This window comes from Amblyomma maculatum, chromosome 8, assembly GCF_055883805.1.
Source record: "Amblyomma maculatum isolate TAMU_Amacu chromosome 8, ASM5588380v1, whole genome shotgun sequence".
NCBI classification, from domain to species: domain Eukaryota; kingdom Metazoa; phylum Arthropoda; class Arachnida; order Ixodida; family Ixodidae; genus Amblyomma; species Amblyomma maculatum.
Window position 1 is genome coordinate 74829096 of NC_139351.1, and position 10461 is coordinate 74839556.

The 10461-nt window shown below is 38.6% G+C and overlaps 1 long non-coding RNA gene across 1 annotated transcript; it reads right to left on the minus strand.

Moving 5' to 3' along the window:
* Positions 1-739: 739 nt before the first annotated feature.
* On the minus strand, positions 740-6966 carry LOC146181538 (uncharacterized). The gene is made up of 3 exons (XR_014700225.1): positions 6810-6966; positions 4807-4858; positions 740-930 (listed from the first exon to the last, which is right to left on the minus strand). It is a non-coding gene; the product is annotated as an uncharacterized LOC146181538 (long non-coding RNA).
* Positions 6967-10461: the final 3495 nt, after the last annotated feature.

Sequence of the window (10461 nt, forward strand, 5' to 3'; positions counted from 1 at the left end):
GATGTTAGTGTCTATTCGGAGAATTTACGATCAATTGACAATGACTTCTGGCATAAAATTGATTAAAAACCTAAAACATCATTGTTTTCTGCAGTTTTTGTTTCATGTTTTTAAAGATGTACATACATACGCTTAATATTCTGTTGAGGTATACACAGTTGTCAAAGCAGGTCTACTAACATCAATGCAATTATATTCAGTTTGAAAAATTGTGATGGGGCAAAGGTAAAATAGATTTATCTGACAACATAACTGGCCGTGTTTAATTCTGAATATATAAAGAACATATCTTTATTTGATAGAGAACAGTCGGTTTACTAATATCACCTCCTTTCCATTATACTGGTAAACGCAGGAATTTGCATCCATAGCAACATTTTCTTCTGTAAAATACATATTATTTGCGAACATTATTCGGTTAGGCGCACTAAATAATACAGATAAAGAACTCTCTTCTGAATTATGCTTTATGGTTAAGAAAAAAGGCGTCACCATGAAGAGGTCTGAACAAGATTTCAATTAGAGACCCAACAATTAGACATTTGTTGTCTTTCTGGTAATAAAATTATCCATTTGTTTTAGTGAAGTGGCTTTGATTTGTTTTCGTATATTGACACTAATCTCCAAATAATAGTAAATAAGTCTAGAACTGGTCCCTCGAGAAAGCAATTGTGCGCAAACGTGCTTCTCTGACTTAATTTAACACATGTTCACTGATATTATTACAGGAGTCGTGAGGGCATCTTTGTATATTCTTTATTAAAACTTTAGGTTCATGACATTTATTGTTGTGCGCCAGCTTTTGACCTAACCGCCTCCAGAAGACCTAGTAACGCAACGGAGTCTACGTCGCCCTCCGTTTTGGCCTGCGCTCCAGACGCACATGCAGTTTGGGCCGCATGGCGTTCCCGCCATTTGTCCTGGATTGCACTGCATAAAACAAATTTATTGAATCACACAGTTAGAAAAGGCAATCATCGTTAGCTTTCTTTTGCTTACGTATTTCGTCTTTGCAGATAATAGAAAATAATACTCTTAGAATCTTCAGTCCAACATGAGCGGCGCAATGGTTTAGCCTGCTATTTAGAAGATTACTATTTGTGTTTACAGCCGTAAGCAGCTTTCGGAAAGCTGCGCACTTGGGATCTAAGTGTTTTGACAAGCATTTCACTAATGATTAAATATTATAGTTCGATAACTCTCAGCACTTTAGCTCTCGTTTAGGCACCGTCACATATCGCACGTTGTAAGGAGGCTTCCTCTTACTGAATTACGAAGCAGAGGCATCACGCCATACAACACACATGCTTGTGTTCATATAGGTTACCATGCTTGTACATATTTACATACCTCTTCTCATTAAATAATAACCCATCACGACCCTCTTCGCCCATTTTTCTTCTCCAGTGCTGAATAGCATGCCAGATTGTTTACAATCTGACAGGGCGTTTTGTGATTCGTATAAACTTCGAGTTGATGCTCCGATGACCGATCTGCTTTAGACGCGGTATTACGACAAAGCATTCTGCGCTAAATCCCACGTCTTTGCGAAAGCCTGCTTCCCAGGCCATGTATAGAGGTTACAGTCGTGCTTTCATTCAGCTGAAGCTGGCTTGCCGGGTGAGCAGACAACTAGCTTTATCAAGGTCTACGTAGAGAGCTACTAAGCTAAACGCAAAGACCTTTAGTAAGAACACAGTTCCCGGGTCATGTGAAGTCTGCGGTCGGGTGTTCAAAGGCATAATATGTGTGCAATATTAGTTTAGATGTAAACCATTTTCACATTGCACAATACTGATTGGCTTTTTAAGTTCCTGGCTGAACAGAGATTCACTTTGAGAGCGTTTGAGGGTTTTGAAGAGCAGCTGAATTAAATATAGCGCCAACGTAAGGTTTATTCATTTGCTTATTTCACAGCAACACTTTGTAATTCCAATGTCAAAAAGACGTCGTTGGGACAAGGTCGCTATTTCTCGGCCCAATATACTTTCAGACAGAAATATGCGTTTTTATGAGCTGTACTCTCCTATTAGCGCTTGTGTGCGCCCTAGCTGAGAAATATGCGCTTTTATCTAGTGCCCCTGGAGCTGTCTTCTAAGCTGCCTAATCCTGCTAGTCTGATTGTTACTATGGTAAAAGTATTTATTTTTTGACTATCTACAATTTTTTTATTGATATATAAAAGATTTTGGATAATTAGATCTCGTTCTAGAATACATCATCTCCTTTAAAAATGTACTTGGCGAAATCACATGGGAACTACTTCTGAGTGTAATACCTGTTTCTTAACCAAACTGAAATTTGGGAATAACTTTAAACTCAAGAAAGCTGTGGCGGAAAATAATTCGGCATTTGCAAATTTCTTCTCATTATTCCTGAATGAAGGCTCTAATGCTCGCAAATGAATGTTAGGAATATGTTATTTTGGCTGTAATATTGATGCACACATAGCTAAGTTGGTACGGGTGTCAAACCTCCTGGTTGAGCGTTATCATAATAAGACGATTCGGTTCAAAAATGGACATGCTCTTTCTTTTTTTAAAAACTGATTTAACATTGCATGTCGCCCGGCGCATAAAACATACCATGAATCTCTTATAATATCAAGAATCACACGTTGGTTTAAGCGATGGAATCTAGATCAGCAAACTAACCGGTCGATATAACTCTTATCGACAACCTATACAATGTTTGATAAAGCTTAATCTAAGCCATTGTTAAGCGTTTTCTACAAATGTGCTGTGATAGTTTGTCAAAAGCGGTGATTCCGGGCTCGTAATTCAACAAGCACCGTGTTTATGTACAGTGTAAATAAGATGTGATGATTTCACTAGTGAAGAAATAGTTATTGGCATATTTTTGCAGATAAAGAAGAAATTTTATACTGCTGACTAGCAATTCTTATTATAAAAGCGAGCTATCAATGTGCTAGGAGGCATATACATCTTTTACGAAGCTATATTTGAAAAAAATAGGAAGTGATGCAAATAGAAACACACACTTGCCAACTTTTTGCAGTCTGGCATGCAGTACATCAAGGATAGGTAATAGGACCACTTTTGTTTTCTTGTATATATTAAATGATTTGCCGAAGTGCAGGAAGACGGCGATACCGTTCTATATGCTGATGATGGGGCAGAATTCTTTTTCGGTAAATATATTGATCGTATAGAAGAATGTGGCAGGAAACTAACTATTATAGCTAACTGGTTTCGTGACTGGAGATTGACGTTAAACTGCATTCAAAACAAATTATCCGATATTTTACCTCAGGTAGGGAAAGTAATTGTTCATAAAAAATCAAAGCAATAAAAAGTTGAACGCAATCACCATGGCGATACTTTCGCAGCATGCTGTGCTCGTCATTACATTTCAAGAAGCATATCAATAACATGTGTAAGCCTCTAAGTCACACATGATTTTTTCTTAAGCTTGTCAGCCCTGTGTTCCGAAACAATATAAATGATATAATTCGGAAGATTTTATTGCCGCCGTCCAGATAGCGTGTCGAATCATAATGCTATATTTTACGTTCCTTCTTGTAACTACTTATCATTTTTCAGAAACGTGCTTTCTGCATTTTAGTATTTTCAACCGACAGGAACGCGCAGCACCACTTGTCCACAAACGTCTCATTAAGCCACTACGACTCGCTCGAGATTACAACTCGCCATTTGCTGTATCTACATTTTTGTCAGATAACAACCTCTCTTATATCATTTGTGTACTGTTAAAGGCATGCAGGAAGCAAGAAAACAATAATTTTATCATTCGGGCCATTCAAAATTTATGCAGCCGATGAATTATTAGCATGCACTGGTAAACATTTTCGGAACACTTTCCAAGTAACAGTACAAGGAAGCTACATTATTTCTCGCTCATTAAAGAGTGTCATAATGTAAAGTAACGGTATTTTTATGGCGAAATGTAGCGCAATCCTATTTTTTTCGTTGTTGTACAGAGAGCCTGTTAATATCTTTGGTTCTTATTCACACAGTATAGGTAAAATATTTCACACAATTATATCTTATCTAACAGTCGCTTTCCGTTTCTTTCGACTGTCGCATATCACATGATGTATACTCCGATTCCTACCTTTAAGCAAGAAACTATTCATGCAAATGCGTACAAAAAATTTTGTCACCGGCATTTGTACCCCGTATCTGTTTCCTGTGCCAAAACTAGCACTTTGATAAGAGACTAGTTCATTTTATCAACTGCTGTTGTACTTGTTCTTCAAATTAAATACATTTAATATCAGTTCAGTTGAACAGGACATTCGTTCAACACGCACAACAGAAACAATTTTTTTCATTGTTTACAGCCGTTTCATTCTTTTTCACTGAATTAAATTTTTACAGCAGCGATATGAAGCATGGAGACAAGGTCTCATTGAGTGAGCTAAACTACGTAGTGTGAACTTCTCTGTCCATGTTGTAAGAACTTCAGCATCTATGACATAAAATTCAGGATGTTCACAGGTCAAATCCAAAGTAGAGGATGCGTGTTGTTCGAAAGAATAATTGCCCACAAATTTCGTGTTCGCGAACAAATTCATAAGCACTACTACTTCTTTGGAATACCAGTTTGGAATACCATAAAATGCACGTGCTTTCCCCGCTCAGTTTTTTTACATACTTTTTTGTTATTTTATAACCTAAAGGTCACCGGTAAAGCTGGTGACTTCTCATGGTAGATTTTGTGTCCTATAAGTGGTTTGGACAATTTGGCAAAATCTTTTGTGGCGTTCTAGTCTCAAAGCTGGTAGGGCGAGGACTTGTCGAAGCAAAACGTGAGTGCAGTTACCAATGGAAGACAGGTGCTGCCTGGAAGATGACCAGTTCCTGGGTTGTAACACCTGAAAAAATATTAAAACGCGCTATATTGCCCTAATGTTTTCTTTTGATGCGCAAAACGCTTTAATATTTGTGTTTTTTTCTATTGAAATAAACAATTCCTGTTTCAAAAGCAAGAGACAATTCAATTGAAAATTACAAAATCTCAAAATGTATGATTAGAAAGAGTTGTGGGATAGCTTTTGGAATGCGGATAAATAATAAATATCAGTAGTTTGCAGGATACAAATTGCATCCATCCTTTATGAGTTACGTCCAGAAGATATTGCAGCAGAGCGCCAATAAATACTCAGCAAACAGAAAGGATTATATTCACTAATGGCAACCTGATACATTTAATTAGACATTTTAAACTTTAGATTCCATCCTGTGAAATTGGAATTATGCTAAACAGTGCAACTGAGCCAATATATCTTACAAGTGTACACATTTCAGAGCGCGCGGGCTACAAAAACGCAAAAATTTAACTTCAAGTTGGAACTCGTTCGCACCCACAACCAACAAAATACCGGGAATGATAAGAAAATTTAAATTCGGAGCACCTGATAAAAAGTAGGGAGTATTCGTTGGGATTTCTCTAAAGTGCCAAATGAATACTTGTGGATGAGATATATTTATGAGTCGAATGTTTCCTTTCGATGCTCGATTGCAAATTAACACAGACTGCTACAGCAATCGCCTAAATCACAAAATGGGCGCATTAGATATAGCATGACAATTTTTGAGCTGCTTAACATAGCTCAATAGTGCATTGAAGCAGCCGTTGGTTCAGGAGGAATTGCGAATGGATGGAAGCCGATGAAGACACCGATGTTCCATACTCAGCGCAGGAGACTGGGAGTCAAGTAGGTAGTATGTTTGCCTTTGGCGACGGTGGAGAAGCAATTGCAAACCAATATTTACGTTATCAATGACACGGGATCGAAGGCTACTTGGAGACCGAATTTTTTTTTTGTTTCAAGCGAATGCAGCTAGTTTGATCAAAAAGGCTTCTCTATGGTCATAATCCGCAATTGATAAAGACGGCGCAGGAAAAAAATACCGCGTGAACTACGACGGACATCAACAGTCAATAGGAATATTACAGAATTCTTGGTGCGGCCATATTACCTCCCATCCTGTGGAAAAGTTGGAGGTCATTGGTGTTCACTAAGTGATCGATATGTTGCCCTTCCCTTTCCCCAAAAACTAACTTAAAAATGTATGTGATCAATTTTAGATAAAATCAATGATAATAAACGCGCTAGCATATCTAATTATGCAGCGAATCTTGTGCGTCCTTCTACATCTTCATTTAATTTCCTGCACAAAAAAGGACCGGCAGAAAATACTCTTTCGAGATCGCTGCCTGCAGCTTGTAATGCTAGCGGATTGAATAAACCCCCAAATGCTATTGGACTTCTGAGGTCGACCAACAGTTTCAGTCAAATGGATGTCGCACATTATGTGATTTATTCCTGAAATTTTATGGAGCTCTGCCAATGGTTTAGTCGTAAAGCGGCCTCAAAGTAACAACAATGTATACCTTGACGACGGTCTGGCGACAGCTAATGAACAAGAAGCATGCTTCCTGTCCCAGTGGTAAAAGAAACGCTTTTAGGACATTTAAACGTGTCAGGCCCTGATTAGTTCTGCAAAAATACGTGCCTAAAACAACCAGTTAATACGAAAATGATTCATATTTGTATGGCTGTAGGGTGCATACATCTGATTTTATATTCCCTATATTTGAAATTTTAATGTAGCTATAGGCGACAACTAGCGCAGCAGTAATGTAGTGTGTTTTAACTGCTGAACCATGCAATTGTTAGGGATATAATTCCTTTACCCTGTAATGGATAAATACAGTATTAAAGGTATAATAATTTAAAGTACTCCGGTAGCACAACAAAGGTGAGTGTATCATAGACACCTTTTCTAACGATTTTCAATGTGAAAACAATTGGTGCTTACTCTGAGACCGAATATAATGCCAGCAGCACAAGCAGGCAGGGGAGTGCTGACTTCATTTTTCCCCGCAAGTTGGACTGCAGCCAGCGTATTATCAAAAGGCATCGATGCACATTTATATAAGGGCAAATTTCCATTTTTGATTTCCTTGAAATTGATGTCACGGTGATGACGTCAGCAGCCTTAAGTAGGAAGCAGCAATTCAGAGATAATGAAATGTAGATGGTGGCGAAAATCAGGTCACCGTCTTAGATTCGTTCCTTCATCGGCACTCGGCTGGCAACGATACTCAGCCAATGAAGATCTCATGCCATCAGCCAACCTATCGTAGTTAAGCTAGATTGGAGTCGCTGCTATAACTCGGAACAATCTGACCAATGTTATGCTAGTACCTAAATACACACAGAACTTTAATTGGAAAGCTTCCTGCAGATTAGGGCTCGTGTTTTCGTGGCTTGAATTTTTATATTGTTTCTTCAATCTACACCTTTGTGGCTGGGTACTGCAGCTTGGTGTTTCAATTGAATTTAGACTTAAATAAAAACAGAATACAAAAACATGATTATGTTTAATCTTTGTTGTGATATGCCAATATTTTTAGAAATATAGCGAAAGATTACGAAAATCTGCTAAATTCACACTTGTATTCTTATCAGTGGTTTGCTGTTGTAAATAACCCTGCATTGACACAAATAAAATGAAGAGGTGCGCGTAATTAAACTAATAAACGCTCGCAAATCTCAAAATTAAGCACGCTTATCAGTTAGCCATGAAAATAACAAAATCACATGAAGCAAATATAATACTGTAGATTGAAAGGTCTCAACCTAACGTAATTTGTCCGGCAGCTATTTTGCATCATACTCTGTCTTGCGATGTATGTAATACCAAATTATAATGTGTCCTAATATCCATCAGTATTAATATAATCTTGTTGCCATATCGTAACCAGAATTATATGAAGCACTGACATTCTAAAGTCTAATGCAGGAAGAGCGTTCTCTCATACATATACAAATAGGTCTGTTTTAATGTAATTGTGGCTATGAAGTCTTCACCAAACTGTAATTTAGTCTGTAAATCTAACTTTCACTGCATCTTACAACGATTGCTTTCTTTTGAATTTTGGGGAGCTAGGTTTCTCTACGAATCATTACATGATCTTCACGTTATATGCCTTTCATCCCTATTTCAACCTATTAAATAGGTATAGACAGGCTTGTTCACTTATTCTCTGGCCCACTCTGTCCACTTTCATTATTGTATTTGACATCTTGAGTCAAACCACTGATCAGCACCTGGCCTAAGCAGAATGGAGAAGTCATACAAATACGAACATAAAGATCAACAGAACTTGAAAACATAACCAAGTAGAACAACTAAAACAGTCATCCTGTTCACTCTAGCTTTGTCTGTGGTGTATTTTAAGAATTTTCACAAAAGTATCGGACTGAAATACGCCAACTGGTATATCATATAGATCTTCAACAGTTAGTGTAAAATACAGCACTTATGAGCGTTTGTTCCAGCAAACAATTAGGGCTAATAAATACTGAGGAGTAGGTTGAGTTCGGCTGGCTATATGTGCCTACATTCAACCCCAGTGAGGGCCTTTATATTTAAACCTGTAATTTCTTAAAGCTGCGTTGACCTGCAATTCAATATAGCTCTTTTCTTTAGCCTGAATGTTTCTGCTTTCCATGTATCTGGTAGATAGAACAGATTTACTCATCATCATCTTCATTAGCCTGACTATACCCACTGCAGGGCGAAGGCCTCTACCATATTTCTCCACTTAACCCGGTTCTGTGCTAGCTGCATCATTTTGATCCCCGCAAAATTCTTAACCTCATCCGCCCACCTAACTTTCTGCCACCCCCTGCTACGCTTTACTATGTTTAGATTTACTATTTTGTCCTGATTTCAATTTCTACTTGGTCGTACATATTCTGAACACATGCCAAATACACTCTCCAACGTTTTTGTTACTCAAAGTATTTCAATGCAGTATTTAAGATCTGCCCGGATAATTTCTTAGACAAGACATGTTCGCTTGGTACATCTGCCCCAACCTGCAAGGAACTGTATTTCTCTTAACACACGTTTGTGCACTACGTTGGTTTTCTGCACGCAAGACATAAGGCTACATTTCTGCTTTTTCGCTTTAGGTCCCTAATCACCGCTCGCCATATATACCCTTTTACGCGCAGCAATGTCATCATCTAATCGCGGAATAATAGATTATTCCTCAGTAACCTTTACGTCGATCTATTCGCTATCCAAGCGATTAACGCTCCAACAATCAGTTCTTTGTTTCCGAATAAATTCGTCCTGTGACATACGATAAGCGAACGTGCCTCGAAGTTCAAGCATCATTAGAAAAGAATGAATGATTGGCTCTTTACAGGCCGCAAATGGGCACCGACGCCTTGTCACAGGTAGTCATTAGCACTTGCGTGGGGCGCACGCGGTTGGTTGTTGACGACTGCTGAAGCCGCTAATTTGTGTTTTTTTTTTACAGACCTCGGTGCTAACATGTGATGTTTTCATACGAGTTTGTTCATTATTGTGATTGCAATAGGGTCGTTCTTACAACGTACCAGATGACAATATTGCTCCGAAACAGAACATGAAACATTGGCGAAATATGGCTTTAGCTCTCCGAAGGCTTCCCTTTAACACGAAGTGTATAATAATGCCCTATTTTGCCCGCTCGCCTGAGACTGTTATATTTTGGGATCCTATTACACACGATATTAAAGACATTCTAGGGGCCGTTGTAGAGATTGTCAAACTGGAACAGAACCCGAATTTACGCCCGGAACCAGAAACGAACCAAACCCAATTTTTTTTCGCCATCTTGGAACTGAACCCAAGCTGGAGCAAAAAAGAGGAACCGTTTCAAACCATTACGCGGTGCGGTTCCGAACCACATTTGCTGGCAACTTACATACTTTGTGTTTGTTTTCATCGCTAGTTGTAACGCGCTCTTCTCGCTTCTTTAAAAAGCGACCACTGCTCACCGCAAAAATTACAACCATATTAAAAATCGTCCCTTGCAGAAAGATGAGAAGAAAGGAAAATATATCGCTAAATGCATAGCACCATTCTCTGGTGTCGGCCTATCGTTTCATCCTGAACACTGGTGGTCGCGGTGAAGTGCGCAACGGCGCAATGAGCCATGGAGAAAGTTGCCCCCTTTGAGAGACTTCCTAGGCAGTAAAACAATAGGATATAATTTGTAAGTTGTGGTAAGTATTTACACAAATAAATATATAAAAATGCAGCATTCAAAAACGAAATGATGACTCTGTTAAAAATTGTAAGAAATTATTTTATTTTTCCATTTTTCCACGACAGCCCAGAGTCATATGGCAGGTGCATGGCAGTCATATGCCATGCGAAGCCCCGCAGATAAAATTTGGTTGACCGACACATGAGAATGATAAGCCGATGCTGATGGTGGGAAGGCCGCCTTGAGCAGCAATCTACAGATCGGCTCTTGATTTGTATGTGAATATAGCACAACGATGATACCATATGTCTACTTCCCCTTTTGTCTTCTCTTTCTTCTGTCCCTAGCTTTGCTGGCTTGTTTTATTTCCCTTTTTCACCTAAACTATGCCAGGTGAGAAGCTCCGACGCTCAAATGTGA